This window comes from Neofelis nebulosa, chromosome 5 (assembly GCF_028018385.1).
Source record: "Neofelis nebulosa isolate mNeoNeb1 chromosome 5, mNeoNeb1.pri, whole genome shotgun sequence".
NCBI lineage: Eukaryota > Metazoa > Chordata > Mammalia > Carnivora > Felidae > Neofelis > Neofelis nebulosa.
Window position 1 is genome coordinate 79,513,774 of NC_080786.1, and position 27,229 is coordinate 79,541,002.

Below are 27,229 nucleotides of genomic sequence, written 5' to 3' on the forward strand. Positions count from 1 at the left end.
AAGTCGGACACTTAACTGACTGAGCCACCCAGGCGCCCCAGTTTTAAATGGAGATATCACGTGTGCCTTGAGGGAACATATTTTTTATGGCCACTCCCTTAGTCCAAGAATGAGGACCCCCAGGCCAGTCTTGGGCAAGTTTGGGTTGGGTTTGTCAGCATCGGGACCTCTGGAAGCGTGTGGCCGAGAGCTGGCCACAAGGTTGGGCCACTGGAGGAGAAAAGGAGGGATGGGAACACAGCAGCTGGGGCCAGTGAGGTGGACTGGGTGTCTGGGGGAGGCAGGAGGCAGATTGGGTCCAGATTTGCACACAGTAGGGCAGTCGGGCAGGTGGGCAGCAAGAACGTATTGAAGGCCTGCTATGTGCTGGGCCATGGCTGAGGAGGGAGACCTTGTGAATCCGTTCAGTGTTTGCTCTAAGCTTGCTCTGTGCCCAGTGTTCTGGTTGCTGAGGAATCATGTGCTTCTGGCCCTTAAGGAGCATCCTACCCAGTAATTAATATCAGTCCCTGTCCACAAATATGCAGATCAGCATTTAGTTTAGCAGGTTAGTTATCCATGTATATGGTGATACTTATTTATGTATTGCTATTATTTTTTAATGTGTATTTATTTTTGAGAGAGACAGAGACAGAGCGTGAGCAGGGGAGGGTCAGAAAGAGAGAGGGAGACACAGAATCCGAAGCAGGCTCCAGGCTCCGAGGTGGTGGCACAGAACCCGACATGGGGCTTGAACTCGTGAACCACGAGATCATCACCTGAGCCGAAGCCAGATGTGTAACCAACTGAGCCACCCAGACTGAAGGGGCACCAGTTCTTCCAGGGGAACCATTTTGTTCATAGATTGTGAAGAGGATCTGGGGTCTTAAGGGAGGGGTTGGGAAAATTGGGGTGTCGTGAGGACGCTTGGGGGCCTTGAAACAGAAGCTTTTTAACAAGAGGCAAGGAAATACTGAAATATTTTAGCAGCGCGTGTGACCATATCTCTGTGTACTGGTGCCTTGCGGCCTTGTATTGGGTGTGCCATCGCCTTTCATGTCACCAGTGTAATAGTTGATGTGCACCCAACGCACAAAGGAGAGAATGACTGGAAAAGCCTCACGGAGTCAGTGATGTGGAGCTGGGTCTTGTGAGATGAATAGGAGTATGGTAAAGAACTTTCTAGGTTAAAGGGAGAACATGAGTAAGAGCACCAGCATGTGAAACAACATAGAACTTGACTGACTGAGGGATTGGGGCCTAAAGGATTTTGTGCTCAGGGGACTGTGAGTGAGCGCAGTGGTACCATTGAGCAGGGAGGAAGGAGGTGGGGCCGCATGTCCATTTTATCCCTCTCACAGGGGAAGGGGAAAGATCTGGACAGATCTGGACCGGGAAGGAGCAGGCATGTTTTATCTTCATTTTTATTTTATTTTATTTTATTTATTTATTTTTTAATTTTTTTTTTTTTAACGTTTATTTATTTTTGAGACAGAGAGAGACAGCATGAACGGGGGAGGGTCAGAGAGAGGGAGACACAGAATCCGAAACAGGCTCCAGGCTCTGAGCCATCAGCACAGAGCCCGACGCGGGGCTTGAACTCACGGACCGTGAGATCGTGACCTGAGCGGAAGTCAGACGCTTCACCGACTGAGCCACCCAGGCGCCCCGCTTCATTTTTATTTTAAATAACAGCTGCCGGGTGCCAGGTGTCACGCAGTTTGCTCACATGGTCTCTGATCTCCCAGCAACCCCATGAGATAGGGATTTTCATCATTCCCTCCTCGCACAGGTTAAGTCAGAACCAGTGTGGGGCTTGCACCGTATCACACAATGGCGTGCACAGGCTTTGAACTCTAACCTGTCTGACTGCAAAGCCTGAACGCTCCACTCTTACGCCATGTAGCCTTTGTGTCCGATGAATTCGCAGTGACATCTATGAGGAACCGGTGTTTTTCTTGCATTGAAGTGTAATGTGTAACAGCAAATGGGGCCATTGGTGTCCTCTTCTGCAAAATGAGGACCGGAGAGTCCTTGCTCCAAGCAGTGGCAGAGCTCAGGGAAGAGGAAGCCTCGGCTCAGGTGCCTTCCGGTCCCCTCGACAAGACCACTGGTGGAGAGACGGCTGCTGCGGTCTATCTCCTCCTGTCCCCGAGCCTTCCACTTGACCTTCACTCTTCACTCTGATAATGACAGAGATAATATGGTGATCACATGGATGCTGCATGTTTCTGGTCTTGTGACAGGGCTTTCCCAGAGTAAACCAATAATACTGTTCCTGGTTAGGATGTGGCCTGTCCTGTAACTTCAGGGAGAGAATGTATCAGTTGTGCTGATGATAGTGAGTGTACTATTTGAGTTCTGGTACCCCACCCCAACAGTAAAAACGGGGAAGACAAACAAGATCAACTGAGAGACGGCGAAGCATGATGGTCACGAGCATCGACCTTGAGCCAGATTGCTTAGGTACACTTGTCAGCTCTGCCACTGTCTAGTTCTGTGTTAACGGGCCTCAGTTTCCTCATCTGTGAAATGGGAATAATGATAATGGTACCTACTTCATAGGGGCTCTTGGGAAGGTTAAATGAATTAATATTTGCAAAGCGCTTAGAAAATTGCCTGGCATAGGACAAGTGTTTAAAAAAATTTTTTTTAATGTTTATTTTAGTTTTGAGAGAGAGGGAGGCACGGAGTGTGAGTGGGACAGGGTCAGAGAGAGAGACACACACAGAATCTGAAGCAGGCTCCAGGCTCTGAGCTGTCAGCACAGAGCCTGACGCGGGGCTCAAACTCACAGACTTGAGATCATGACCTGAGCCAAAGTTGGATGCTTAATAGACTGAGCCACCCAGGCACCCCCCCCCCCCCAACCCCCTGATAAATGTTTGTTAAACAGCAACAGCAAAATTTTATAAACTGACCCTGCTTTTCACTGCCACTTAAGGTATTACATGCCACGATATGTTAGTGTTTTCTGGTTTTTTCTTTAATACATGGCTGGTGAGGGCATAAGTCTGTGCATGGTCTGGGGGGAAACTGGTTGTGAGGGCTGCTTTGCCACAAGAGTTTTACTGGCCCTGGAGAATGTGTGGCTGAGAAATACTAAGTGGAACAAGAATTTATCTTTTGCTGGTAGGACAGAGTTTGGATTAAATGACATTTGCAACAGAGTTTATCTGCTTTTAAAATTTTTCCTTGGCGTACTTTGCAACCTGTATATCAATAGCTTTGTTTAGCTGGATCAGTCAGTGGGTAATTTTTTGATTTGGCTTTAAAAAGGGGGGTTGGGGCGCCTGGGTGGCTCAGTCGGTCGAGCGTCTGAGTCTTGGTTTCAGCTCAGGTCATGATTTCACAGTTTCCTGAGTTCGAGCCCTCCCTCAGCCTCTGTACTGATGGAGGAGGGCTGTTTGGGATTCTCTCTCTCTTCTTCTCTCTGCCTCTCGCCCCTCCCCCCGCATAATAATAAACAAATAAACATTAAAGAAGGGGGATCACATAAAGAGAAACAGCAGAAGATTGGGATTTTGACCAACAAGACTTAAGGCTGTGCTTTGCCTCTCGTGTATTGTGTCCCCATGGTCTCCAGCCCTCCAGCCCCCTACCCCGTCTCAGGGCCTCCACACATCTTTCTTGTTTTTATTGTTCCTTTCCTGCTAAATTAGGGTGCTCGCTGCTCATCTTAGGGGTCTGTGAGTGACCCTCCTTCTTGGTCGATTAGCCACAGAGTTTTGGAGGAGGCTTTTTTTTTAATGTTTATTTTTGAGAGAGAGAGAGACAGAGATAGAGATAGAGAACGAGCAGGGGAGGGGCAGAGAGAGAAGGAGACGCAGAATCTGAAGCTGACACAGAAGCTGTCAGCAAAGAGCCTGACGACGCGGGGCTCGAACTCTTGAACCATGAAATCACGACCTGAGCCGAAGTTGGATGCTTAACCGACTGAACCACGCAGGCGTCCCTGAAGGAGGTTGTTTTTCCATCGGGTCTGTGGATGGTGACCCTGATCAACAAAAGAAACAAATGGATCGTCTTCATTGTTTTTTTTTCTCTAACTTGGCAACTGTGTCTCTAAGAAGTCCTCATTTCACCTCATTTCAGCTTCTTACCTTTTGTAATCCCTCCAGTATTTCTGTGTTTCATATTCAAAAAGCAGAGTGAAACCAGATAGTTGTTACCATGGAGCTCTTGGAGGTTGGGTGGGGTGGAGAAGATTTTCACTATTGAACTTGAACTCATGTCTGTACAATAAGGCACGCTTTCTCTGTGCTCTCTGTGGACGGGTGATTAAGTCTCCAACCACACCATCCCCTGGGCGTGGTCACACCCTGACCAGCATTTGTAAGGCCTCACTTTGTAGGCAAACCTTACGGTGTGATCACTCTTGGAAAACCTAGTTGTGTTTCTCTAGGAAAATCAGAGTGAGCACACCTGTGGTTTTTGAAGGGAGAAGGGAAGGACAGTGATGTTGCAAATTAAAATACCGATGTTTTCTTGCAGGGTTTTTCTTGTTACGAATGTGTGCGTGGAGACATGATTGAAGCTTATAATGTTACAAGGTCGTATGGCATATAGTGATAATACAGGGAGACTTCTGGGGGACCCCTACTTCTGTATAATATTTTAGTGTCTTTATTAGTTTGAGTTGTACAGTGAGTCTACGAGATATGCAGACTATATAAGGTTAAATTCTTATGGTGGGGGAAATGGAAGCTCAGAGAGGTGAAGTGGCCTGCTTGAGATATATGTGAGTGGTCATCTTATTTTTTTTTAATTAAAAAAAATTTTTTTTTAGTTTTTTGAGAGAGAGAGAGGGCGAGTGAGAGCAAGAGAGAAAGAGAGAGAGAGGAAACGAATGGGGGCAGAGGGAGAGACAATCCCAAGCCGTCTCCACGCTCAGTGCAGAGCCCAACGCAGGTCTCAATCCCACAACCCTGGGATCATGACCTAAACTGAAATCAAGAGTCGGACTCTCAGCTGACTGAGCCACCCAGGTGCCCCTTAAGGAGTAGGTCTTCTGATTAGTGTTTGACAGAGTTGTTTTGCTCTAAGAAAATGAGAGAGACTGACAACATTTGTGATTTTTGAAGGAAGAGAAGAAGTTGAGAAGGAATGGAAATGAGGCTGTTTGTATTCATATTAAACTCAACCGGGGCTCTGGTTCAACATGACTCAAGATTGGAATTTAAAATACAGTTGATAGAGGGAAAGAAACCATGGAGAGTTCACGGATTTTCTCAGTGGAGGACAGACAGTCCATCCATCCATCCATCCATCCATCCACCTATCCATGCATTCATCCTTCTGTCCGTCACCTATCCATTCATTTCATCATTTTTGTTTTATGTCAGGTTTATAGTGGGCCAGCTTCCATGCTGAGCCCTGATTCATCATAGTTAAATCAGAATGACATGTAGCTGTTGAGGATATAAGGTATGGGCAGTTCGAATTGAGATGGGCTGTAAGTGTGAAACATTCATCAGATTTCAAAGGCTTTATAGAAAAGAAAACATAAAATACCTTACTGATAAATTTTATGTTCATTACTTATGAAGTGGTAATATTTTGGTTACATGGGTTAAATGAAGTGTATCATTACAATTAGTTTGTCCTGCTGTTTAAAAATATGGGTTGTGCTAGCAGATGACAAATTACATTTATGGCTTGCCTTATATTTTTGCTGGACAGCACCGTTCTGGAAGCCTGTCGTCTAGTAGGGGAAGTAAGACACACACCCACGTGTCCTTCTCGGACGACGTGCAGTTTCCCCTTTCCTTCTCTGTCTTGCCTTACCTTCTTTGGGCTTTTTAGCCCATTTCAGTCTGACAGAAGCTGTTCTCACCCAGGTCTGTGGGGGCCAATTCATTTCTTTTTACCACTGCTCTGCTCTGGCCTCTGTGGTATTGTCACTGTTGACCACTCTTGCTTCCTTCATTCTTCCCCTGCCTCTCTGGCCTCTCCTCACAGCTGCTTTGCTGGCTCCTGTTCTCTGTACATCTCATACGTGTTAGTATTGTAGCTCTGTCTTTGGCCACCTGCATTGTCTTTGTGCTCATGGGTCCCAGGGGTTACGTTCAATTTAGAACTCCTGAGCTTCAGACCCACGTAGGTCAGTGCCTTTTGATCCAAAAGGCAGTTGGACATGTTAAAGTTACCTCAGACTCAACCTGTCTCAGCATTGTCACCCTGGCGAATGATATCACCATCTATCTACCCAATCACCCAACCTTGGAAACTGGGGCTCACTCTGGGTGGCTGCTCCCTTCCCCTCGCCTTTCTGTCTTGTCATCATCCTCTGATCTTACTGAGTCAACCATGGTGGACTCCTACCCGCCCTTCGCTGTCCTGCTGCCTCAGTTCCAACCCTAAGCATCTTCTGCCTGTGTGGTTTAATTATTCTCACCTTCTTCCATCCCATTCTCTGTCCTTCTTCCAGAGTGACTTTCCAAAAATGCAAATCCATTCATGCCAGATCTCTGTTTTTAAAATCCTTGGAGGATTTCTTCATTCTGGGTAAAATCCACAATCCTCTGCATAAGCTAGAAGACTTTTTGTAATTTGGCCCCTGCCTCTTTCCATGATCATCTCTTGAACCTCTGAGACAGATCCTGCATTCCAGGAATATCCATGGGATTCTCCGTAGCTTCCATGACTTTAACCTGCACTGTTCCCTGGGGAGGACATTGCTCCTTTCCCCAGATTATCACAGTAGCGCCCATGTGCCTTTCAAGATTTTGCTCTGAAATCAACTCTGCTTGGAATACACCTCTAACCCTTGATAACTCCACTTCCCCCATTTCCAGCTATTTATCGAAGTGGGTTGCATTTCCTTGAGATCAGGGCTCATTTCTTTTATTTCTGTATCATCAAGTCCAAAGTAGGTGTGCAAGAGATATTTGCTGAGTGAATAAATGCCAAATAATAAAGGGTAGAGCTAAGTCATTATAGAGGGTGTGATGGAAATTCTAGCTAGGTAGGCATGGGAGCAGGGGAGGCCCCAGGAGAGGTGGCATTTGAGCTCTGCCTTCAAGTTTGGTGGCATTGGGTTGGGAGGATACAGAGGACACCCTGGTGATGACCATCCATGTGCTGTGTTCTACAAGACACAAGAATACAGAATAGGCCCCTCCCCCAGTCAACACTGTCATCACTAGAGTAAAAGAAGGAGGGCGGTCTTAGGAGTCTGTCTAGGCTAATGTGTGTCTTTGGTCCTCAACTTGGTTATATAACTCAGCACAGCCTCCTTCCCCCCAGTACACAGCTGGCATGGCAGGCAGGCACCCCATCCTTGCTTGGGAACTGCCCTGGGGAAAGGAATACAGAATGGTTGCTTGTATTTTCATCTTTACTTCTCCTTTGGAGCTGTCTTTCTGGATAGTAGAGAGGTGACCTCAGCAGCTGGAGACAGGAAAGAGCAAAATGAGTCATCTCAGGCCCTAATGAGGTGCATGAGGGACCCTTCCTGGGAGGGTCAGGTGAGGCCGCACTGTGCCCGGGGTGAGTTTTGCCTTGGGGCTCTAGGCGGCACCGGAGCAGAGCTGAGCTAATTTTACCCACAGGAGCTGACTGTGCTGAAGGGCAGGGCTTATGACATTGGCCTTATCATTCTGTGATGCCCAGAGAGCTCCCAAGGTACAGTTCTGTTATGTAGGGGCTGATTTTCCTCCTCCAGTTTAATACATTTTTCCATTAGGTGTGCATGTCGGCAAGCAGGATGCTGAGGTGCAAGGAGCTTCAGATTTGGTGGAAGGCCACGGACCTGGATTTGGATCCTGCCTCCACTCCTTGCTTACTAGCTGTCTGACCTGGGCACGTTACATGATCTCTCCGAGTCTCCGTTTCCTCATTTGCAAAGTAGGGCTTATACCTGTGTCCTAAGATTGCTCTCGGTTTCCACACCAGGCGACGCTTCGCAAGCCGTCACTGTTCTGGCTGCTTTATTCTTCGTGAGTCATCGAATCCTCTAAGCCCGCCTATGAGGAAGGTATGATTGCCGCCTCTGTTTTATAAATGAGGAAACAAGGACAGGAACAGACATTTCTGGAGGCCTACTCTGTGGGGCTGCACAGAGCAGATGGGCTATAGGTCTGCAGCCGGCATGCCTTTGAGGCACTGAACTAGTCGGTGGCAATTCTGGGAAACAAAGAGGTCAAGCCAAGAATTCTCAGGAGAGAGTCAGCAGTTATGCTGTAAACACACTTAGTTTTATAGGAGCTAGACTTTGTGTAGTTCTGATTAGCTTATGACCTGCTATTTATGTTCCTTAGGTCTGTTACGCTCCTTGCGGTAAAGTGAGATACATTTCTTCCCTTCACAGAGGCAAAGGGGAAGGTCTTAGGTACAGACAGACATAGGTCTTACATGAGCAGATCATGAAAGAGAGGAACGGATCATCAGCTAATTGATCTACTGTCCACCCCCCCCCCCCCGCCCCCCACCGCCCTCCTACATCTTCAGGCTTGAAGGGAAGGAAAGACATTCCACATCATTAAGTGGAAAGGGATTCATTCGGGGGAACAGATGCTAACAAAACTGTTAGAAAGGCTGGAACAGTGGGAACAGGAGGCTACATCAGCAGCTATTGAGTTTAAGAATTTATTCCACCACCACAATCCGGGGATGAGGAAGAGGGGATTAGGAAGCCACTGCTGGGCCTCTAGACTTTTCTCAGCATCCTCCCGGCTGGTGGTAGAATGCTGGCTTGCCACATAGGGCTGTGTTTTGGCTCTTAGCACCCCAGAAGGTGCTTGCCAGTAGAAATAGAGGCAGGAAGCTTTAGCTTCACTTCCACCCTCTGGGTTTCACACAAGTATATCTTCTTGCTGGACGTGAATTCACTAGCTTCCAGGGAGTGTGGGAAATGTAGTTCTTAGCAGTCTGCTTCTGCAGTGCAGGAAGGCTCTTTAGAGATGGAGAGGAATTCTGATGAGCCCACTGAGGGAATGTATCTGCCATCTACACACTCTTGGGAGTCATGCCCTGGGCAGTTGTCTTGTTTATATAATTTGTTCACGAGTGTTTATTACACACTTCCTATGAGCCTGACACTGTGCTGGATTGGCACTGTGGCAGAGAAGTCATGGATTCTTCCACTGGGAGTCCTTGCTGGGAAGAGAATGGCTAAGTCAGGTGCATGATAAGACTACAGGAAGCTTATGACTGACATGCTAGAGAGCGGGATGAGCTGATTTGGAGAAGAGAGATGGCTTCAAATGCACTGAGAGGTAAGGGAGGTTTCATGTAGGGTGACCATGGTTGGGTCGTTCTCAGCTGGGGGCAGTGACTCCTCCCTAAGGGGCAGTTGAAAATATGGTGGGGTGTTTTTTTTTTTTTTTTTTTGTCATCTCAGAGCTGGAGGCAAAACACTATTGTCATTCCGCGGTCAGAGCTCGAGACGCTAGATGTCCTGTAATACGTGAAACACTGTGGACATAACTGCCTTTCTTCAAAGGGCAGTCTCCCTCCTGTTGGGGGTGACCAGTAGGCCTTGAAGGACATGCAGGATATCTATATTTGATCTTGGGCTGGGGAGGGTAGCAGGTCAAACAAAGGTAACAGTGCAAGCTAAGAGTTTAGTCTGAATAAAGCAAAGGATGTGGGGGCGCCTGGGTGGCTCAGTCGGTTAAGCATCCGACTTCGGCTCAGGTCACCATCTCGCGGTCCGTGAGTTCGAGCTCCGTGTCGGGCTCTGTGCTGATAGCTCAGAGCCTGGAGCCTGTTTCAGATTCTGTGTCTCCCTCTCTCTGATCCTCCCCCATTCATGCTCTGTCTCTCTCTGTCTCAAAAATAAATAAATGTTTAAAAAAAAAAAAAAAGCAAAGGATGTGTGCTGAGTGGCAGTAGGAGGGAGTTCATGGTGAGAATAGAAGGTTGAGTCCAAGTTATTGAGAAACCTGGGATACTAGATAAAGCACTTGGACTTACTCTCTTGCCGTTGGGAAGCCTCTGACGATATTAGTGCAAAGTACCCGGAGCAGAAGCCTCACCTCCTCCTACCACTGGCTCTCAAGTAGATACCGGTGATGCCTTTTGAGTGAATGAATGCTCCAGGCAAGTCGTTTACAGAAGTTGGGCCAGGTGTAGGCTCCTGTGGTCCCAGGCGAGCCTGGCAGTCCGCGTGTGGACTCGAGACTACACGGCAGCTTGCCGCACGCATCCTGTCTCCACATCGCACGAGACATGGTGCTCAGTGGTATTGCCTACACTGCGGAGGGAAGCTGATGTCTTAAGCACCTTGAAGGAGAGCGGGAGTCTTAGACTGCCCTCCGCATTAATGCTCTTGCATTTCAAACTTCTTAAAAATCGCCTGTCCCTCCAGTAGTTTGCCGACAAGCTTCCTGTGCCGTGACCGTGACCGTGACCGTGACCGCAGCGGCTCTTGGGGAGCCGCTTGCTGGTCTGTGTGGTCATGCCGCCACGTGCCGCCCTGTAGAGTTCTGGGGGCCCTTTGACGTTCAGATCAGTCCTCCTTCCTTCTTTCAGGATGAGCTTCGGGGGTTGGGAGGGAAAGCTCGGGATGGAACTGACCAAAGACGTGTGCGAGACACTACCTTGGTAGTGCCTCTCCACGGTTTCATTTCTGAAACCCTTTGGAGGAGAGAAATGGGGTGTAGATGTGTGGGATGGCCTTGGGGTCCTCATGTTATGGTTCAGAGAGGGAAAGTGATTTGTGCAGGGGCACACAGCGAGCTAGCCACAAGACAGCTCAGCACCTTTATAGAAGGGTTTTGATTGCACTCTGCTGCTGGGGAGAATGGGTAGTGACACAGGCTCAGGAGCCAAGGGCCTACACTGGGCTATAGGCTCAGCTACTTACTATATTATGGACCCTTAACTTCCTTATTTGTAAAATGGGTGTCATGGTCATATCTGACTTTAAGCATTTATTTATTTATTTATTTATTTATTAACATTTATTTTATTTTTGAGACAGAGAGAGAGAAAGCATGAACAGGGGAGGGTCAGAGAAACAGGGATACACAGAATCTGAAACAGGCTCCAGGCTCTGAGCTGTCAGCACAGAGCCTGACGTGGGGCTCGAACCCACAGACCGCGAGATCGTGACCTGAGCCGAAGTCGGATGCTTAACCGACGACTTTAAGCATTTTTAAAGACGGGGCATGTGAGGGCCACCTGGGTGGCTCAGTCCGTTGTGTCCAGCTTTGGCTAGGTCATGATCCCGAGGTTTGTGGGTTCGAGCTCCACATCGGGCTCTGTGCTGACATCAGCTCAGAGCCTAGCACCTGCTTCGGATTCTGTGTCTTCCTCTCTCTCTGCCTCTCCCCTGCTCATGCTCTGTCTGTCTCTCTCAAAAATAAGTAAATGTTAAAAATTATTTAAAAAGATGGGGCACATGAAAAGATTTATTGATGACAAAGAATACGGTAGTATTTCTTCTTATGATGTGGATGTTTATGTACTGGAAGTTGGTGGGACCAACTGTAGAGAAAGAATGGGGCAATAAAGACTCTGTTGACCACACTCCAGTCACAGAACACTCTTAAGTGATCCACTTCCCCATTGGACAGTAAAGAGATTTTTCACTCTGATTTGGAAGCACAGAATAAGGGCGGGGGGGAATCATGGCCAACTCTTGGGGTTGGGAAGAATTGGGGGTACATTCTTGACTGGAGCCAGGGATTCATGTAGCAATATAATGGGAGATGTGTCTGGATAGATGGGCTGGGGGCCCGTCCTGGAAATCCCGAATGCTGGCCTTGGGGCAACTGGATGTTCTTTTTTGTGAAACTCAGATTACTAGTTGGGATCAGATGGGAGTGCTGGGATGACGCAGGGGTTAAGCTGGTAGCAGCTTCAAGATGTGCAGGGAGCCCGGGACAAAACTCAGGCCACAGACAGGGAATCATGCTTTTGGAACATGGGATGGGATGATTCCCAAGTTATGGGTACATTGAAGTTATTTTCTGCAGTAGTTCAACTTGTTACTTGAAATTATAAAAATGATAAAGTTTGATATAGGTTCACAGCTGAGAACTTTGACAGAGTTTCATACTCATTAACTTCCTCGGCTCTATGCAGCATTAAGGGCAAGTAGAAAGTGGGATTGTTCTCATCCCCATTTTACAGTTAAGGAAATTGAGGCTCAGAGACAGATGGGATTTTTCAAGCCCCTTCACTGGTCGGTATGGAAGCCGGAGGCTGGGATGCCAAGTCTAACGCTTCCTCCTGTGCCAATGACCTGGGTCATTTGTTTTCTCAAGCTTGCTTTCTCCACCCTTGACTGTCTTGGTTGACTTTCTTGAGAGCCTAAAATGGCCTTGGGTTTCAGAGTTTCCTGAGACAAGCTGTAAAATTTTTCAGAGATGAGCTGTGGGTCATTTGGGACACAAGTATTTTCCTCCCTCTGGCTCTTTATTGCTGTCCTGTTGTTTGCTCCGTTTGAAAATGTCCACGAGGGTGTGGAGCCCTAGTCACTTCTGGAGCATCTTCTTTGCTCTGGACACAGCAGTGCCTCTTTTCCATCTGTGAACTTAGATAAATTTATAGATGAGAGGATCACAACACAGTATTTATTGCAACATTCTAGCAAGCAACTTATTATGCATATTAGTTCTCATAAAAGCCTTATTAGGTAGACAACCATATTGTTTCCTGTTTTAAAGATGAGAAAACTCAGATGGATAACTTGCTTGCCGAGAACACAGGTCTTCAATAGATTATAATCCAAGTTTTCTTAAAAAAAAATTTTTTTTGTTAAGGTTTGTTTATTTTTGAGAGAGAGAGACAGAGCATGAGCAGGGGAGGGCAGAGAGAGAGGGAGACACAGGATCTGAAGCAGGCTCCAGGCTCCGAGCTGTCAGCACAGAGCCTGGCGTGGGGCTCGAACTCACGGACTGTGAGATCATGACCTGAGATGAAGTCGCATGCCTAACCGGCTGAGCTACCCAGGCTCCCCTTCTTTTTTAATTTTTTTTAATGTTTATTTTTGAGAGAGATAGAGCACTATTGGGGGAAGGGCAGAGAGAGAAGGAGACACAGAATCGGAAGCAGGCTCCAGGCTCCGAGCTGTCAGCACAGAGCTCCACGCAGGGCTTGAACCCACAAACCGTGAGATCATGACCTGAGCCGAAGTCGGACGCTTACCCGACTGAGCCGCCCAGGTGCCCCTATAATCCACGTTTTCTGATTTAAGAACTTTTTCTTCCCTGCTACCCTGTGTATTCCCTGTCTCACTGATAGAATTACAGAGCTGCTTAATTAAGGAGGTAGAGCTCGTGTTGGAGGCTACCACCGTCAGAGCTGCGAGGTACCGTGAAGAGCTCAGAAGGCTGCTGGTGTTCAAGCTGTGCTTTCCTGAGTCACACAGCACTACCGGACTCCAGAAGTGGGGTTGTGGTTGGGGTGCTTGGTGGGGCATCACAAGAGGGGAGAAGAGCGGGGGGAGCCCTGGAGCCCGGCCTCACCAGCTCTGTTGTTACCTACTTTCCAAGTAAGCACCTGCAGAGCATTTTGTTTAAAGGAAAAATGGCTGCCGGGAAAAAAGAGTTTGAAAACTACTGTGCTAGGCCAGTGCATCCATTCACCAAAGCTGAGAGATGGAGTGGCTTTGTACAGGTCACACTAGGAGGGGTTCTGGGGTTCTCCCCACCTTTTTCAAGGAAGCATTCTGCCTACCTCTTCCTTTGGGCCTTTGGGCTCCTGGCTTCAGGTTCAGGGTCCTGCAGGCTCTGAGAAGGGGCAGAAGCTTCAGGCTGCCCCATGCACATGATCTTTGACCTGCGCCCTTCATCTTGGCTGGGTCTCCTCTTCAGACCTTGGGAACCTCACTGAGGTTAGTTCCATTCTGTGAAGAGTAGAGTGGAAATGACAGCTAGTATTGTGTTACTTCCCTGGCCCAGCCTTCAAAGACTTTGTCTAACTGAACACATGTAAGTATGGAGGGTTCATTGTGTGCACAGTGCTGAGAACACAGGCGAGGCTGCTGACTCCAAGGACCTTCTGGGGAGACAGAAGCAGATAAGAAACACTGTCAGCTGTTTTTGTAGAGAGTTTTATTTGTTATATATATGACTGTCCTCTGTGATAGTTATATGAGGATGGTTTCATCTTGTAGAAATGGGATAGTGAGAGTCTGGACAATAGGAAAGAAAGTTAGAAATTGACGAGCGCATTCTGGAGTTGCAAGGGGTTGAGTCTGTACTGGGAGTTAGTTAATCCTGGCCTCTTCCACTTACTATCTCTGGGTCTTGCCCAGTTTCCTTTTTCTTTAAGCCTCTATCTTCTCATCTGTATAATAAGTGAGACTGCCTGGCTCACAGGGCAGCTGATATGACCAGACGGCGTAATGTATGTAGCCTGCTTAGTATAATGCTCAGCACAGAGTAAACACTCATTACATTATAGTTGTTTTGTTGTTATTATTATTGGCCGGTGAGGAGTCAAGGAGACCATATATGTTTTTATTTTTATTTCTTTTTGTTTTTTAAGTTTATTTATTTATTTATTTGAGAGAGACAGAGACAGAGTGAGTGGAGAAGGGGCAGAGAGATGGAGGGAGAGAGAGAGAATCCCAAGCAAGCTCCTTGCTGTCAGCATAGAGGCAGCAGACATGGGGCTCGAACTCAGGAAACCGTGAGATCACGACCTGAGCTGAAACCAAGAGTCGGACGCTTAACTGACTGAGCCCCCCAGGTGCCCCCAAAGAGACCGTTTTCAAAAACCTGATCCATGGTGTGCTCAGAGCTTTGCTTCTCAAAAAACCAGTCTGCATTCAGAAATAGAACCCAACCTAATCACCTTAGGCTACGATAATTATCTGGCTTCGGTTTATCTTGCTGAGTCACCTCTTTTCGTCTCCACCCATCTGCCCACCTCTCCCACTAGTGGCCTACACATTGCTGGTCACTGGACATAGGTCTTCATGGCTTGGCCTCACATCCTTCCTTTTGCCTGGACTGTCCTTTGTCACTGTGCCCGTCTCACCCTCTTTGTTTTTTTTTTTTTTTTTTTTAATTTTTTTTTTTTTCAACGTTTTTTTTTTTTTTTTTTTTATTTATTTTTGGGACAGAGAGAGACAGAGCATGAACGGGGGAGGGGCAGAGAGAGAGGGAGACACAGAATCGGAAACGGGCTCCAGGCTCCGAGCCATCAGCCCAGAGCCTGACGCGGGGCTCGAACTCACGGACCGCGAGATCGTGACCTGGCTGAAGTCGGACGCTTAACCGACTGCGCCACCCAGGCGCCCCCGTCTCACCCTCTTTGAATACCTAGCCTGGAAGTCTGTGCCTCCCATTGAGGATACCCTACTGAAGTCTGAACTTATGGAGTAGGCCACCCCTCGTTCCACGTTGTGTCTCATAGCCCTTTGCTGCACCGTCCCTGGGGATTCAGGCACACACTCTTAATAGGTATGCACACACCTCTGTGATAAATTTATTTAGTGCCTGTCTCCAATGTGAAGCACAAGGAAGGAGATGATAAGGTGCAAACCAGGAAATAATCATCACTGAGCTGTGCGCTCATCAGCCTTGGGCATGGATTTCTGGGGCAGATCTGGCCCTTTCCATGCACGACGTTGATGACTTGGACCTTTGCAGACACTGAGGCGCCTGATGACCAGCGTGTTGGCAGGGGCCTGAAGGACAGCAGACCAGTGACTGTGCTCTCCGAGCTTCCTGGGTCCCCTCCGCCCCCACGTGATCTGCAGCAGGGGCTCTGGTACGCAGGCACACCTCTCCGTTGCCTGGGCTGCACGCATTCCAGGTTGAGCCTCTGTGAGATGTGTTCGGATGTTAAAAGGTTTGCTGATTTCCATCTTTTTGGTGTCTGCAGCTTGAAATACCCTGTGTCCTTAATTAATTCATGCTTGGGAGCCTCCTCAGTGCTCTCTGGTAAATAGCTCGTTCCTGTACGTTTATTTCCCCGTGGGCTTATTGCAGAGGGACTGGAGCCTGTATTTCTAACAACTTCTCCAAGGAGAACGTCGTAGGTCATGTTTCCGGAACTGAGACTCTCGGAGGGTCTTCCAGACATCCCTCTCTCCATTACCTCCTTTCGGGCCGGCATTCACTTGTAGCTGAAAAAGGAGCACTGTCTTGAGAGTCCTGTTGGCACATGCGACTTGGCGGCTGAAAATCTGACAGTTGATGCTGAGGTTCAGCTACCAGTGAGAAGCACACAGACAGAAACCTGTAGAACATCAAATCATTTCCCTTTCGTTCCCAGAGCCTTAATATTTCTTTGTCTCGAGGATGACCTCACTGCTTTTTTGTATTTGTAATGGAATGCACAGTCATTTACAAGTAATCACACAATAATCCCTTACACTTTTGGAACGCCTTCCCGTTTTCCAGAGGGTTTTAAGTCTCATTATCTCATTTGATCCTCGTAACTGCTCTGGGAGGAGGCAGAAGGGCTATTTTAATCCCTAATTTTCAGGTGTAGAAACTGAGGCTTAGGAAAGTTAAAGTTGGCCAGGGGTCATACAGTTAGTACTTAGCAGAGTTGGAACTGTTGGTCCTCTAACTTCTAAACCAGCGTTCCTCTAATTACTTACTATTGGTGTGACTTTAGGAATATACTTCGCCTCCCTGAGCCTCAGTTTTCCTGTCACATAATTGGGTACAATACTCCCAGTGGAGTTGCCAGTAGGGATTAAATGAGACTGTCTGGGAAAACATTTATCAATTAGTAAAGCATGTTGCTAATGTGAGGCATCATTGCTGCATGTGCCCTGACTCCAAGCCGTGCCATCAGAACTGCAGCACAAAAGAACATTTTTTCCCCTGATTTGTAAAGACAATGAAGTCCAGAATGGTGCCGGGGTAGTTAGTCAGGGATCACGAGCTCCTAGCCCTGCGATCAGCAAGCTGGCACTGCTGTCCTGCCTGCAGGCTGCTTGGTTATTATTCTGAGAGCGTTTGAGTTGGCAAGGCCCTCTTTTCCTGCAGAGCTCTCTCTTAATGTTCCTTGGAACAGCCATGTGTCCTGGAGACAATGCTAGGTCTGGCAGGACAGGAGACCAGGAATGGGGAGCCGGGAATGGGATCCACATCCCTGAGCTCTGTCCACAAAGGGTGGGAATGTGGCCGAAGAAATGGTCTCGAAGATGTCTCTCCTCTCATTTCTCAGGGACTGGGATTTCACAGGGCACGTCTTGTGAGTCCACAAGGCCAGGGGTCCATGTGCAGAATGGACTGCTTAGCAATAGTACTTCCTGGAAAAGCCTGAAAAGGATGGATTTCAAGGTGGTACCAGATACATTAGGAGCGAGCAGGGTGATATGGTCAGGAAATGGCCGGAGTGACTGAGGGTTGAGATCTTGGGCAGCTTCGTTTCTGTATCCGGATTCACCCACAAAAATTCCAAGCCAATGGAACAGACATCGGTTGTTCATATGGTTCGAAGAGGCAGAATGAGGCACGGGAAAGCCAGGAGCCGGACTTGGTTTCCATATAAGGAAGAACTTTCTGTTGGAAAGATGGAATTTGCAGCTGTAAGAGATGATGGTCGCCACCTCACTGGAGATGTCATGGACACCGGCGGGGGGGGGGGGGGGCGGGATTTATAATCAGGCGGGACATCGGGCTTAGTGGTCTTCTCTCCTCTCAAGATCCCAGAGCCAGTGGTTCGCAGTAGTCAAGAGGAAGAGAGGCACACATACATTAAGGAATGAGGGGCCCTTTTGTGAATATGGAAGCTGGTCTCCAAGTGCTATTTTGCAAAATGGAGGGTAGACATAGACTCTTTGTTCTTGGTTTTCATACCTATCCCTGTAGTCTGCTTACTCCGCGGTTTCCAGAGTTCCCAGGCCATCTGTGGGCAGCTATTTTCCATGGAATGTCTTTTCCCTCTGCTGGTATGTTCCTGCTGGAATATTGGAAGGGACTCTGAGCTCCTGACAGGATGACAGTCTTTCTACAGAACCACAAGTCACAGGGCTCCATGTCCAGTCTTCTCAGTTACAAACGAGGATCATCCTTTTACCCTCCTCAGGCTGCCTCTGGGACCTCTGGGGAGGACCGCAGTGGCCGGAATTCTGTGCTGAGTTATGGTCCTGGCATGTGCCGGAAGGTTCTCTGATCCTGTTTCCCTACCTCATTTAATAATCACTTATATTTGTGTTCATTTATTAAACACGCAATAAATAAGAAATGCTTGCTGCTTTTCAGGTATTTATGGCATGTTCGCCAAAAGATAAAACAAGTAATCAGAATAAGTGTGCTGTGACTATTTGGATAGACCAAGTAGAAGCTGCTTTTAGCACACGTAGTCGGACAGTTTTGTGATATTGACCCAGTTTGTAGATGAAAGAATATAAGCCCCAAGAGAACTGATTTTTCCAAAATCTTAAGGAGTGGGCTGACCTGGGTTTAGGGCTTGGGTGCCTTGGCCCTCTGAGTAGTGCTGTTTATTGCTTGAAGATTCCCCCGGGGATGAGAACTAGCAGCCTCATGGTTCAGGGCAGGAGGTGGGTGGTGATTCTGGAAAACTGGTACATGGCACGCAGAAAGCCTTTGCAGCCAACAGTAGAACAGGATCCCTGTAAGAAACAGAACCACTGGGATGAGTAGACCCCCCCCTCCCCTTCACCACCATTTTCCCCCGCACCCCATCTCTCTCTCCTTTCTCTTCTGCTAATTCAGTCTGGAGTCCTTTTTAGACCAGATCCATTCCTGACTGACTGTACTGGTTCGATTTAGTTCTCAAACACTTCTCAGGACCTTCTGATGGGAAGTAATCATACAAATTAAATTGGGCATTCGGCCCTCCTTCCCCCTCAACAGTGTTCTTCTGAAAGTCTGGTTTTATTCTGGGTTTCTGTGCCTGGTATCTGTCCTACGAGTAACTCATGCGAAACTACGTTCCCAGGAGGATTCTTGGCCCAAGGGAGTCCGGGAATTGGGGCCAAGGGTGGGGATTATTTTAGGGCTCATCTGCCATCAGAAGACTTGTGGATTGGATTCTTGGTGGCCGCTTAGGGTACATCTCCCCCAGATACCACCCTCCTCCTCTGGATGAATAGATTGACTCCATAAATGTCAGTGCCTTCTAGATGGCCCCATTCCTCAGGTGAACTTAAAGTCTTGCAAACCAGTCACTTCCTTGTTTGGACTGGGAGCCTTTTTCCTGTAACAGTCAGCCTGTGCAGATTGAGACTCTCCTTCTTTTGGGGTTAATCATCTACTCCGATTAAGGAATTCTGTCATAAGTGGGGGCATGTTCTTCAAGTGCCAGAGGAGAGAAGGGTGAGTTTTCTGACATCCTCTAGCCTGCTTCTCCATATATGGAAATGTTTACCCACCACACTGATCTATTGGAAGAGGAGGAGGTGACTCAGGGTTTAGGAGAAGCAGGATTTGAATTCTTGTTTCCAGAAACAAAGTCGCCCCCTTCCCCCCTCCCCCCTGCCGTCCCCTCCATTCCTTTGCCCCTTGTACTGGAAGCTGAGGAGAGAATGTTTCAGTGCTGTTCCCCTCGGGCCTTGGGACCACCTCCTTGCAGTGGGACTCAGGGTGTGTGAGAGGGAGTGAGGGCCAGCGGAGGGCCAGCTGCCTGTGGGGCCCGACTCACGTGAGTACATCCTTATTGACAGAGCGAATGGCCTTTCTGCTCGCAGACCTGGGGCTTGCAGGGTGATGGGACATGTTGCTGGGAGCACTGGCCACTTTAATTTGGGGTGTGGACAGCTGCTTTCCCAGGGGAGCTCTTCTTTCTGTGGGATTTGGAGGCGGACTCTGCCCGAGGGAAAATTCTATTTGTATATGAAAAAAAATATGAGAGATATTTCCTCCCACCTGAGGCCTAGCCAGAGTTGGGTAGGAAGGTAATTTGGGAGTGTCGTCGTCTGTCTGTCTGCTAGGGTTAGAGCAACAAGCCCGAAGGACGTTCGTGGACACTTGGGGAGGGGTAGTCTTAGCTTGAAAAGCAGAGTTATGGTTGGCCTTAGGGGCATAAAAATGTGGCCATATATGCAGCATTTGCATGGCATCCACGGTCTGGAATAAATACCCAGTGTGCAGGACGTTGTGTGGGTTGGAAGGAGTCTTAGAGATGATTTGGCTTGTCGGCCTCCTTTTGCAGCAGGACGGTGGGCAATGCAGGGCCTGGGAGCTAAGCTAACTCACCCTGCAGGTACAGGGCTGATTAGGTGGGATTAGAACCCCCGGGCTTCTGGTTCTCGATTGTTCTTCCTTCCGCTACAGTTCAGCTGCCCCTGCAGGCAGAGGTGGAGAAGAGCGTGCCCATTTTGCAGATGAGGAAATGGGGACTCTGGATGCCAGAGTTGCCTCCACTTACTGATCTGATTGGTGAGACTGAGAACTAGCACCTAACTGCCCCAGTTCAGACCTCTTTCTGTCAGGTTACATGGGCTTTTGTTGTTTGTAAAATTTTCTTTTTTTTTTTTTTTTCCCCTTTTTTTGCTTTCTACTTATTCTGCTTTCGGTCATGTGAATGTTATTTGAATGTGGGTTGCTGCCTTCTGACCTGCTTTGGCTTCTAGATCTTTTTCTTTCCTGATTTCCTAGAAGGGAGTGATAGCTTGTCCAAAATGCAGAACCGGGGAACAGAGACCCCTACTTCAGTTTCTCCCAGAGGGTAGAAGTTATGCACAGACCTTGAAAGAGACTGAGCAGGGAGGACTTTCTTGCTTAGCTGTCAGAATGCTGCAGTGTAATTCCCATTGAAAGGTGAGCTTGACTCTGAATGGATTTTATACACAGGCACAGACACATATTATAGACAGACACACACACACACACACACACAGACACACACACTCATAGGCATATACATAGGTGCACATACATATAGACACACACACAGGCATACACATGGTTACACATACACATAGACGCACACTCATAGACCCACACACACGTACACACACTTCCTTGCCTTGATACAGCTTTAAAGAGAGACTTAGAGGGCACCACCCTCTCTTAACAGCCCGCCAGATGTTACACGGCCATGAGTAGTTCTTTGCAGTCAGTTTGGGTTCTGGTGAACCTGGGGGCACTTTTCTTCAATTCAGGGAAGACGCTGGAGATGTGTCTCGGGGAAGCACTTTCACACCGGTGGCATTAGGCGGCGGATCCTAATAGCTCAGGGAAGTGCTCGGAGACCCAAGTCTGTCCAGTGTTGAAGGGAGGCCAAGCAGTTCCCTAAGCCGCTCTAGAATGCCAGGGAGGCAGGACCCCAGGACCCTGCGCACAGCCTGTCTCCTGCTCCATGACGGTGGCTGGCCTGCGTATAGCCCTGCTCGCCAGGTGGGAGGCAAGAAGGCTTGGGATTGAGGCAACAGGGCTTGGGGTCCTCCTCCACCTGCTATGGTGGTGACAGACACGGGCACCAAGAGGTTAGGGTTGGTGGCGCAGGTGTATGGGCTGTTACTGTTCGGAAGGAGAACTGCCATGAATTGATTGCCTTCTGAATGCCAGGCATTGGGTTAAGCACTTGACCTAAATCATTGAGTCACTATTATCCCCACCCATGAGTAGGTTTTTTTTTTTTTTTTAACTTTATTTTTAATTTTGGTAAAGTACACATTTACCATCTAACCATTTTAAATGTACAGCTCCGGGGTGTTACTTGTAGCCACCTGTCCTGCAACCCGTCTCCAGAACTCCTTTCATTCTGCAAAACTGAGCCTCTGGACCTACTAAACACTAACTTCCCCTTCCCCTTCCCCTCGGCTCTGCCAAGTGTCCTTCTGCCCTCTGTCTCCATGAATTTCTAGGCACCTCACATTAAGTGGGATCCTACAGTATCGATTCTGTTGTGGCAGCCTTATTTCACTTAGCATAATGTCTGCAAGGTTCATCTGTGTTGTAGCACGTGACAGAATTACATACGTACACACCGCATTTTGTTGACCCACTTAGGTGCTGTGTTTTACCTTCTTTTTATAGAGGAAGAGCCTGGGGGGTTGAGCTGCTCAAAGTCACGCAGTCGGTAGTGGAGCTGGGATCTGAACCCAGGTTGTGTGACTTCAGAGCGCGTGTGGTCAGGGGGAAGGGGATATTTGATTTTAGTTGGCAAGAGTGTGACAAACTAGGGTGGTTCTTAACTGGATGGTGATATCTCCTCACACCTTGCTGTGACATTTCAGTAACTGAGTGTTCCAAAGGACTGTATATGGGTATTTCCTTCCATTTTCTATCGGTCTCTGCGAAGCTTAGACCCAAATGTGAAGCCCACCTCTGGCGAATGGTATGAGATGTATGACTCTTCTTTTTTTTTTTTTTTTAATTTTTTAAATGCTTATTTATTAAAAAATTTTTTTAGTGTTTATTATTGAGTGACAGAGAGAGACAGAGTGCAAGCAGGGGAGGGGCAGAGAGAGAGGAAGACAGAGAATCCAAAGCAGGCTCCAGGCTCTGAGAGGTCAGCACAGAGCCCGACATGGGGCTAGAACTTACGAACTGCGAGATCATGACCTAAGCTGAAGTGTCACACTTAATTGACTGAGCCACCCGGGCACCCCAAGACTCTTCTTTTTTGTAATCCTTGTCCTTTTCCTTCACCTTATTTTTCCATCTCACTCCCCAGTTTTCTCACCATAAAAAAATCACAAATTATATGCATTTCTGTTAGGTACTTCAGAGCAGATCCTTTAGGGAACAAGACAGAGTATATAAATCAGGTACATGCTATCAGGCGTTTTTGTTATTACGATGTCTAAGGAATAGCTAGTCTGCACAGCAGAGGACAGAGATTGCAGCTGTGATTTTCTGACTTGGCTCTGTTGCTGACCCAGTGTTTCACTTGGGTGATGCTGCTGCTTTCTGATCTCAGTTTTCCCACCTGTAAGATGGGACCGCCATTGACAACAGGGAACATTCTGTCTGTGCTGAGCCCACATGGGGTGTTCTACATGATCAATCTCCTTCTATCCTCCCAGCCCTCCTGTAGCCGGGTGCTGTTAACCCCATTTTACTTGAGAAAAGCGAGGTCTAGAGAAATGGGAACACTTTCCTAAACTCCTACAGCTCCTGAGTAGCAAGCATTACTGATCGTCAGTCATCCGACTCCAGAGCCCAGGACGTTATCCACAGTGCTGGGCGACTTGCCTTTAGCAATTGGTAAGGTTTCTGTCACCGGTGGTATGTATTATCTAATTTTATTAAATGTTTATTGGATTCCCACCTATGTGCTTCATACTGTTCTGGGCACTGATCCAGCCCTGGGTTTAGAGTGAAGGAAAAGACACATGGAACAATGATTCCTTGGACCTTTACATTCTAGTTAGGGGTGTGTGGGGAAGGTAGATAATAAATGAACCTGTAAATAGGAGGGAATGATAAGTAACACTTAGGAGGGTTCACACAGGGCACTAAGACAGTGAGTGAATGGAGGAAGGGATCTGGGAGGTGATGTTTAAGCTGAGGTCTGAATGACAAGGAGTCAGCCGTGCAAAAGTCAGGAGGAAGAGCCATGCAGAGGGCGTGGTCAATGCCAAGGCCATGGAGTGGGAATGAGTTTGCGCTTGAGGAATGGAAAGGGCCCAGAATGCTAGGAGGTCGTGGGCGGCCGAGGAAGAAGCATGCCAGGAGGGCAGGGAAAGGGCTGCTGGGTGTAAGTAAGCTAGATCAGGGGCTTGACCCGAATCTAGGGGTGATGGGGAGCGTCATTCAGCTCGCTGTCAGGGGGATGGATTGCAGGGAGTGGGGCAAGGGTAGAAGCAAGGGGGTCAGGAGGAGACTCTTGCCGTCAGTAGGCGAGAGGTGGTGGTAACTTTGATTAGGGTGGTGGAAATGGGGCCAAAGAGAAGTGACTTGGCTCATGACATGTTTTGGAGGGATTGTCTATGGGACGTCCAGGGCAGTTTCCTTCAGGGTAGTGTGAAGGTCAGTGGGAAGGAATCTGGGAGACCCTGATGGAAGTGAAAATGTGCAATGCGGGAGGTGGGGGGTGCAGAGACTTGCAGCGGATTCAGACTAAAGAGTCTGTGTGCTCCCTGCTTTGGTTTCTAACCTTGAACTTCTGGCCGGGGAACAGAGGGCAGGGGCTTCCTGCCTCTGACTTCCTGGCTGAGAGCTGCTGGAACGCCCCAAAATAAGCCCTGCAGAACATGCTGCTTCCTTCGCTCTCCTTGGGTATTTGTATAAAGCATTCTTTCCCACCAAGAATACGGAACATTCAGAGTGATGCTGACTTTGTGGGCCGTATTTAACATATTGTTTTCCCTTGATGGGTCATCCAGATTCTTGCCTCTTGCAGATTCCCTGCTAGGAGCCTTCAGCCACCCTATTAGATGGGAATGGAAGGCTTGGGGTGGGGGGCGGGGCATGGAAGAGCTGGGGCTTCAAGGCCCCACCTTGGCTTGAGGACCGTGGTCCAAGCGTACCTCACAAACCTCCTCTTTCGTTTACGTTTGATTTCACACTTGCCAGTCCTCGCCTCCCCCTCTGTGGTTCCTTTAAATGGGATGGGCTTTCCTGTAAATCCCCCATGTTTCAGTGGCGTGGAGGAACTGGTCTCAGAGAAGTTCGATGATTGGTCAGTGTGAGGTTGTGTCTGAGTCAGGCTGGGAATCTAAGATTCCTGACCGAGCCTGTGCTCTGGCCACCGGGCCAAAGTGACTCCACATGAGACCTCATGCCCTGGGTGTCTCATGGCAGTCCTATACTGCACTGGGCATGAGCCGGGAGATGCTCAGAGACCGTATTCTGAATCACCTGAAATTCACTTCTGGGCGTCTTCACATGCTCCTCTTTGAATAGTTTGCCGTCCGTATTACCATTTTTTTTTTAAACTCTAGCATTATCTCTTAAAAGCAGTGTTTTGTTTTTGCTCATTTGAATTTCTTTTAAAATCTCTTTCATATTGCCCATTCATTTAGTCAACAAACATTTATTGAGTTCTTACTGTATGCCAGGCATTGTGCTAGGTGCTGGGGACTGATTCAAAGATAATTTGGAGGCGTATGGAAGGGGAGTGGATAATTACAGCACAGTGAGAGAAGTGCTATAATAGAGGGATATGTAAAGAGCTAGAAATAGCACTATGAATAACATCTCTGAACAAATTGCCTTCTTTTTTCCTTTTGGATTATTCCCTTATGTATATTGCCCAAAGTGGGATTACTGGGTCATTTAAAAGATGAAAACAATTTGGCACAAAAGGATGTAATGACTTGCCTGGGGGAATACAGATCAATTTTCATCGGGGGCGGGGGGGGGGGGGGATTGTTGACAGCTCCAGTTTTAGATACTTTACCGGGAGGATTGTGCCGTTTTTATACCACCTCTGTCATCATGGTGGCTTTCAGGGGGAGTACCTATTCTAAACATGTCAGGCTGCATGTAGAAACACATATCCTTCTATTTAATTTCACAAATTAGTTGTTAATTCTCACAAGAACTCATAGATATATGAGTAGGATGGTTCCTTCCATTTTACAAATGAAGAAATTTAACTTCTCTAAAAGGAAGGGACTCGCTCAGGGTTCCATTGTTAATTCTTGGAGAATCCAAAAATCAAGTGTAGATTGATTCTATGACTCCTGTCCTGCTCTCTGTACTCCGTTCAACCACTTCGGGTGCTTGTGCCCCAGCTAGGGCTTGGGAGTCATTTGATGAGCTGTAGGGATTCTTCTCAAGGAGGGCAGAATCTACTAGAAGAGGTGTAGAAGTTCAGACCTCCAGAGGGGCCAGTGTTCCTGTGTATATTGATCAGAAGGGACCTGACCCCGGCCCAGATCCTGGAAGGTGAATGTATGGTGGCCTTAGCACGATAGCACGGGACCCCAAGTAGAGCTGGAAGCATCCACTGTTCTGCTTGGAAACATTGTTTTCCTAGTATGTTCAGCTGTGTGTCCCTGACTGTAAATTTCTTTATTTTGCCATTTATTTTTTTATTTTATTTTATTTTTTTTTTTAATTTATTTTTGGGACAGAGAGAGACAGAGCATGAACGGGGGAGGGGCAGAGAGAGAGGGAGACACAGAATCGGAAACAGGCTCCAGGCTCCGAGCCATCAGCCCAGAGCCTGACGCGGGGCTCGAACTCACGGACCGGACCGCGAGATCGTGACCTGGCTGAAGTCGGCCGCTTAACCGACTGCGCCACCCAGGCGCCCCTATTTTGCCATTTAGAAGTAAGAACTCATGCCCTTGGTCCCTGGCCCATCATCGTCAGACAGCAATGCCTGTCCGCTGTGAGGCTTTGGCTCGCTCATCCCTAAGACACCCATGTTCCCTGCCATTTTCCAGACATACCCTGCTTTTTCTCACCTTCGTGCTTTATCTCATGCTGTTCTCTTAGCCTGAGGGGTCCTCCTCTGTCTTCATCCAGAGACCTCCTGTTCCTCTTAAACACTTCTGCCTGGATGGCCACCTTCTGACTGAGGTGACCTGTGATCACCATCTATTCTCCACCGTTCACACTGCCCCATACTAGAAAGGATCTCTCTGTTCTCTCTTCTGCTAGCTCGCATCACAATGGGCTGTGGGGCAATAGAGTATATGGCTCTATGGTGATTCTGAGCATTCAAATCTTGGCTGTGGCACTTCTAGCTGTGTGATCCGCCAGGTCAGTTAACCTGCTTGAGCCCGAGGTTCCATGTCCTTCAAATGGGTTTAGGAAATCACATCGAGTCACAGGGTTACTCGTGAGGATTTGTATCACCTGTCCTTCTTCCATGGTACTCACCATCTCCTACTTGGTTTATGTTTTATCCCTCCTTCTAGACCAGGAGCTCCTTTTTGGGCAGGAAGCGAAAAACATCTTGCCTGTGCCCTTAACAAATGGGACCTGCTGCAAAGGCTCCTTTAAGGGAAAGCTTCCATAGGACCTAACTGGTGACGTCAGTGCAGGCTCCTTACTGGTTGGAGGCTCCGGTCACATGGTACCAGGCCTGGACGGAAGAGCTCCGTGATAGGGAGCTTTGGGCACACACGGGGTGTGCTGGATAGGCCTCTGGCTTCTGCTTAGTTAACAGGAAAGAGGCTGGAGCCTGTGTTCGGCCCGTGTTCTGGTTCATCAGGTTGGGTAGTGCTGGCATTTCCCTGAAGGCAGAGTGGAAATCCTGCCTGGAACAGGAGACGTGGCGTCTTTTCTGGGTCTTTCATGGTTGGGAGTTCCAGACTAGAGGGAAAGGTCCACAGACGTGTGGGTTGGGGCACCTCTGAGAGCCACCCACTCCTCTGACTTCTCTGTGGGTGGGGCCATGGAGAAGGGGTCCATTGGGAGGAGGAAGCTGTCCTTCAGACCCTCCCACCCTCCCTGTGCTTGGAGGCTCAACGGAAGGGCGGTCAGTTCTTAAAGGGGTAGCTCTGCTATTTAACTTTCTC

The 27,229-nt window shown here is 48.1% G+C and overlaps 1 protein-coding gene and 1 long non-coding RNA gene across 7 annotated transcripts in view; one reads left to right on the plus strand and one right to left on the minus strand.

Annotated features, from left to right (window-relative positions):
• The window catches only part of LPP (LIM domain containing preferred translocation partner in lipoma), a 682,444-nt gene that overhangs the window by 37,659 nt on the left and 617,556 nt on the right, over positions 1–27,229 (plus strand). Inside the window, exon 1 of one of the 4 annotated variants that reach the window (XM_058732403.1) lies at positions 19,376–19,506. The exons of the other annotated variants lie outside the window; for them this stretch is intronic. The gene's annotated coding sequence lies outside the window, so the exon portion shown is untranslated. Of the gene's footprint in view, positions 1–19,375; positions 19,507–27,229 lie in introns of those variants that run through there. 4 annotated transcript variants of the gene reach the window in all.
• On the minus strand, positions 1,681–26,342 carry LOC131513053 (uncharacterized). 3 transcript variants are annotated; one of them, XR_009262439.1, is made up of 4 exons: positions 26,171–26,342; positions 18,300–18,475; positions 13,609–13,932; positions 1,681–2,162 (listed from the first exon to the last, which is right to left on the minus strand). It is a non-coding gene; the product is annotated as an uncharacterized LOC131513053 (long non-coding RNA). The 3 variants fall into 3 exon arrangements; XR_009262440.1 differs by lacking the exons at positions 1,681–2,162; positions 13,609–13,932 and adding an exon at positions 15,339–17,402 and having other exon boundaries at positions 17,700–18,475; XR_009262438.1 differs by lacking the exons at positions 1,681–2,162; positions 13,609–13,932 and having other exon boundaries at positions 15,339–18,475.